A 6000-nucleotide genomic window follows, 5' to 3' on the forward strand; every position below is an offset into this window, starting at 1 on the left:
GGCAGCAGGAAAGCAGGCCTTTTTGGCTGCATTGGGCACTGAGGTAATTGGCAGCAGCAAAGTGGTGTGTCTTGCCCCATCAGAGCACTGGGCAAAAGGCAGCAGAGCAGACTCTGGTCTTCTTCAGTAACATCAAATTTGCCTGTGAAGTTTTTGCCCCCAGGAGGTAACTGAGGTTGCTTGCAACTTCCAACAGCACCAGCAGCACCATCAGATGAACAGTGTTACTAACAGTGCTTAATCCATGGGGCCGTGGGCCTGACAGAAACAGATCAGCTCTGCAATCTGAAGCCAGGCAATGGGGTGATGGGGTGGCAAAGATGCTTGTATAGAACTAGAAAGCTGGGGATTGCTTACAACATTGCTGCTGAGACTGCCCGGATATGATAAGGATACCCCTTGGAGGTCTGGGGGCTTAGACAGGCCGGCCCCCTTGGCACGGGTTGAAAACCAGACAAGCTCTGCAGTCTGAAACCAGGCGATGGGGCAACAGGACCATGCCTGGACAGGCTTTGGGTAGGGCAGAGCAGACAGACCTTTTGGAATGTAGCCCAAATGGAAGGAGCTGCAGGATTAGGAAATCGCTCAAATGGCCAGCAACGCAACGCTGTTGACTTTTTGCCCCAACAGGCACCAAGGAAGTTCACAGTCAGAAAGCAGGCTTTTTGTCCCCATTGGGGCACTGAGGCAAAAGGCAGCTGCAGGAGACTCTCGTCTTCTTCTTCTGCCACATCACATTTGCCTTAAGTTTGTCGCCAGGAGGCAACTGAGGTTCTCAAAGCAGCAGCAACAGCAGGAGAACAGGGTCCAACTGCAATGTGCTACTAACAGTGGTTAATCAGGGTGGCCACTGGGCTTCTTGAGCGGAAGTTCAGCAGTTCAAATCCATGCAATGGAGTGACCTGAGCTTTTGTCCCTTGTTCCTGCTTCTGCCTACCTACTGAGTTAAACTGCTGCTGAGCCACTAGGCTTGTTGATTGAAAGGTCTGCCAACCTACTCATTCTACTCAGTGGACTTCGGAACACCATGTTGGCATGGGATGGCCAGGCAGGCATTGGGTGGGGCAGCAAAGGATAGGTTCAAAGCAAAAGTAAAAGGTAATAAAAGTAATGCAGTTCTTCACCAACTGTCACGTAGAGACAAAGAGAAACACTACCACAACAAGTGCAAAGAAATAAAGGAGAACAACAAAAGGGGAAAAACAAGAGATCTATTCTCAATAGTGTTACCAGATAGCAATTCAAGCATAGCAAAAATCTGGCCTCAAGAATCACATTGGTATAAGTAGTTGCCATATGCCATTATCTCTGGGTTTTGACGTGTGGCACTTTGGCAGACAGAGACACTTGGAGAAGCAATGAGTCACTCTGTGTGTTTCATTTAAATGTTATTGCAGTTTTGTGGCCATTGATGGGGAAGTGATCACTACTCTCTGTATCAGAGGTTCCTGTTGTGTGGCAAAATGCAATTGCAGCCTGTGGAATGAGATAGAATAGAGGGGCAGAGAACAATATAGAAATCAAGTCAAGCATCCCCTGATCTTTTATATGATTCTATCTATGAGGGATTGATTGCACACAGAGCTGTTTTGCAAACTGGAAGCAACAGACTTCAAGTGTTCATGTGTAGTTGCTTTGGAGCTGGCTCTGTATAGCACAACAAAAACTGTCTATCTCAACATTAAGAATGTGGGATTTCAGCTGCCTTGCCTTTAATGTCCTGCCATTCTCCTCCAAGCCCCCTGAGAATTTATTTGCTACCGGGATTACTTCAGGGATAATTCCCATTCTGTACTTGTACCTCTTTTATGTATTAGATCTGATCTCTGCCACTCTTCATGTAAGGTTGCAGGGCAAGCATCAGGTGGGATGATGGTGCTGTAGAATTAGGCATCTTCACCATGCATAGAAATCAGTACTTACAGCACTGAATGTTCACCTCACATGTCACCTCTATTAACCGGCTGTACTGTCTAACACTAGATTTTGCCTCCTTCCAGGTACTGCTGACATGAACCAGAGACTTTTCTATGCATGTAGCCTGAGGATTTACATCTGAGTGTATTCATTCATCACAACTAATCCTTAAAGCCAGCTTTTGATTCCCACCCACCCACCACCCAGAAATACAGCCTGACCCTGAAAATGGGAGCAGTGCTTGTAATCAGCGTTTGACACCAGTATAAGTATCACCTTTACAAATCCATTATTTCTGTATGACGTAGTTGAAAATGCCAAGGCTGAAGGTTTCTGTATTTACTTGCTCCATCTCCACCAATACATGCATGCATCCATGCACACATACACAAGTATGTGTTCTGTAGCTGAGGTAGCTGTCAAAATCTGACCCTGCTATAAAATTACAGAGAGTGTCAGAAGGAATTTAAAATGCTCATCTACCCAGTTAGGTAAGCATAATCCTATTTTAGCAAGTCTTTAGAAGGCTGGTGAGTTTTAAAAAAGAAAACAAAAATAGTGATTAGCTGTCTCATGGCTGGATGATTTGAAGGAATAATCCAATTTATTTAAATATGCTTGGGAGTTTATTGATACTGTGTACTAGGGGGTTTATGTCTTTGCTGTTGGTGGAATAACATTATTTTGGGAATGCTAATGCATCTGTTTGTGCACATATTACAAAGTAACAGATGCTTGGAAATGCAGATATACTTATTGGCTTTATATTGGGAGGTTGTGTGACTCACAGTTTTGGAGGTTCTGCTTAGAGTTTCTCATGTGGTGCAACTCAGAGAGTATAAAGATTAAAAATAGAAAGCCACAATGTGGTGCCATTAGAAGTAGACATCTTCTGTTCTGGTTCTGATTTTCCCTATTATATGGAAACTGAAGTTGAAGAAAAGTTGAGGTTTATCTGGCTTCAGTTTTTCCCCCTGTCTTTTTCTCGTAGTGACATTAGATCAGGAAAACATAGATAGGAGAATGAAGAATGCAGGTCTGTGTTTTGTTTTTAGCTCATGTGTCACTCAGAGGCTGAGGTCTTGTTGCCAGAAGGGACACCACGTAAGGTTGGTGACGTCATTGTCCACAGCAACTTTTTTGAAGTTATAAATTTCTAATCTCCCTTCTCCCCCATTTCCTGAGGTTTCTTTGGGTCCCTTTCATGGTGAAAAAGCTATTGGGGGGACTCCTTAGTTTCTGAAAATGGCTGTTGCCAGGATTACTTTATCAGTTTATTCATTTATTTATTTAATTTATATCCCACCCATTTAGACTGAAGTCTACTCTGGACGGCTAACAACAATATTAAAATAAAATAAGACAACATTATTAATACACTAGAGAATGGTGAAATAAGTTAGGTATCCACAGGAGGGAAGGCCTGTCTGAAGAGCCAGGTCTTAAGTTGGCTCTTGAAAATGCCCAGCGAGGGAGCCAAATTTCTGGGAGGAGATTGTTACAGATCCAAGGCACCACTGCCGAGAAGGCCCACTTTCCTGTTCTTTCTCTTTGGGCCTCCCTCGACGTTAGGCCCCTCAGCTGCCCCTCCTGGTTAGAACAAGTGATATGGGTAGATCTAGGTGGGAAAAGGCGTTCCGCCAGATATTGAGGTCCTAAACCATTTAGGGCTTTATGTGTCATCATTAATACTTTGAAATCAATGTGGAAACGAACAGGTAGCCAATGCAAGGCTGCCAGAGTGGGGGAGATATGTTGATGTTTTCTCACCTCAGTAAGAAGTCTGGCCACCGCATTCAGCACCATATGAAGCTTCTGCATCAATCTCAAAGGTAGTCCCACGTAGAGCGCATTACAGTAGTTTAATCTCGAGACTGCAAGCACATGAACCAGAGTGATGAGAGCCCCAACATCAAGATCGGGACACAGCTGGGTGACCCACCAAAGATGGAAGTAGGTGGTGCGGACCACTGATGCTACATGGGTTTCCATGGTAAGCTCCGGATCAAGATGTAGCCCCAAGCTGCGAACCTCAGTTTTTGTGGTGAGTGTCACCCCACCAAATGTGAGGGGGTATCCCAAACCACCAATCTCTGTCTTGTTTGGGTTCAGCCTCAGACCATTCTCCTGCATCCAACCCAGTACGGCATCCAGACAGCACTGAAGGGACGGAACGGCATCCACTGTTGTAGGAAAAAAGGAGATGTAGAGCTGGATGTCATCAGCATACTGACAGCATACATGACACGAAGCCCCACACCCCCTAAAAACCTGACCCAGTGACCTCATGTAGATATTAAACAGCATTGAGGAGATAATCAAGTCCTGCAGAACCCCACAATTGAGATTCCATGGAGCCAATACACTGTCCCCAAGATGTACTCTCTGCGGATGGTCCTCCAAGAAGGATCAGAGCCAGGCTAGCACCAGACCACCAATTCCCAGCTTGGAGAGCCTCCCCAGGAGGATACCATTGTCAACAGTATCAAAGGCAGCTGAGATATCAAGAAGGACCAACAGAGACATTTTGCCCCTGTCAGCCTCCCTCAGGAGGTCATCAAACAAGGCGACCAATGCCGTTTCCATAACGTGGCATGGCCTGATGCCTGACTGAAATGAATCCAGGGTGTTGTTTTCATCCAGAAGGACCTGAAGCTTGTCACCACTTTACTAAAGAAAGAAACATTGGCAACAGGCCTATAATTGCCAATATCATCCGCCACCAAATTTGATTTCTTCCCAATGAGCCTAATGAATGAGACCCATTAATGTTTGCAATGGCCCATTTGGTTGTTATAGGCCTGGCTGCTTTGATTAGCCAGGCTGGTGGCATGACAGCGGTCAAGCACCTTGTCCACCGTATCTGGCATCAGAGGCTGAAAGAGATCAAATCTCATTGGGCAAGGTGGAACGCTGGACGTCTCCGCTCGATCTACTGTGTTCAAAAAAGAGCTCCCGGCGGATGGCCTCCACTTTAGATTTTTAAAATGCCACAAATTGGTCAGGTGAGATACTAGTAGGAGGCCTATCACTTAGACCAATTCCAGTTAGATTGCAGACTATACGGAAAAGTTCCGCCTGCTGATTTGAAGCTTTGCTTGTCCGGACAGCAAAGTGAGCTCAACTAGCAGCCCTCACCTTAGTAAGGTAATGGTTAGTCATGATCCTGACAGTTTTCTGATTATACTCCAGCAGGTTCCATCTCCAATTGCACTCTAGCCTTCTCCTGTTCTGCTTCATAGCTCACAGCTGTTGGTTAAACCAGGGCGCTGGACGTGCTCTGCAACAGAGAGCGCTTTTAGTAGCGATTGTGTCAACAGCCCTGATAGCAGTGGCAAGCCAGCCATCAATCAGGAGTGCCAGTCAGGTCGGCCAGAATCCCTCTCACTGAATCATGGAATCCTATATGATCCAGTAGCCTTTGAGGGTGGACCATTAAAATAGGTCCTTGCTCCCTGCAGGGAGGGAGAGCCACTGAGAGGTTACATTAATGATCTGACCATGACAAGTGGACCGATGCAAGGTCAGTCACCATCAGACCACACTCTCTCTGCATGTGGGTGGGGCCATTGACATGTTGTGACATGTCCAAGGAAGCCATGGTTTCTAAGAACTCAAGAGCTGGACTGGAAACCTCCGCCCCCGCATGAATGTTGAAATCACCCAAGACCAAAAGCCTCGGGGATTCTAACAGTGCTGCGGAGATGAAATTCCTCCAGTAAGGAAATGGCTGGGTCGCGGAAAGTGCGGTAACCCAGCAAGATCCCAATACCATCCCTGGCCCCAATCAACAGATGAAGGGGCTCAAACTAGGTATCACCACCACAGTGTATCTAACAGCCTTTAGAGTGTTTTTATATACAATGGCTACTCTCCCCTGCCCCTCCAGTCTACCTTGGTGCTGGACTGCATAAACTGGAGGGCAGGCGAAGGTCAGGGGAATATCCCCTTTTCCGCCCATCCGAGTCTGAGTTCTGCATGCCAGGTCTGTGTCCTCCTCTAGGATAAGGTCTTGAATAATTTGGGATTTATTGGATACAGACCTGGTGTTAAGCAGCACTATATTTAAAGTGGAAGGACATT

General features: G+C 46.1%; 1 protein-coding gene and 1 long non-coding RNA gene across 6 annotated transcripts in view; one reads left to right on the top strand and one right to left on the bottom strand.

Annotated features, from left to right (window-relative positions):
- CDH9 (cadherin 9) overlaps window positions 1-6000 on the bottom strand; it is a 237858-nt gene that overhangs the window by 222370 nt on the left and 9488 nt on the right. For all 3 annotated transcript variants that reach the window (XM_078392718.1, XM_020809332.3, XM_078392719.1), the window contains exon 1: window positions 1-6000. This exon is cut by the window's left edge and continues 24407 nt beyond it; it is cut by the window's right edge and continues 9488 nt beyond it. The gene's annotated coding sequence lies outside the window, so the exon portion shown is untranslated.
- LOC140706834 (uncharacterized) overlaps window positions 1-6000 on the top strand; it is a 209146-nt gene that overhangs the window by 93603 nt on the left and 109543 nt on the right. The gene's annotated exons all lie outside the window — the stretch shown is intronic.

This window comes from Pogona vitticeps, chromosome 4 (genome assembly GCF_051106095.1).
Source record: "Pogona vitticeps strain Pit_001003342236 chromosome 4, PviZW2.1, whole genome shotgun sequence".
NCBI classification, from domain to species: domain Eukaryota; kingdom Metazoa; phylum Chordata; class Lepidosauria; order Squamata; family Agamidae; genus Pogona; species Pogona vitticeps.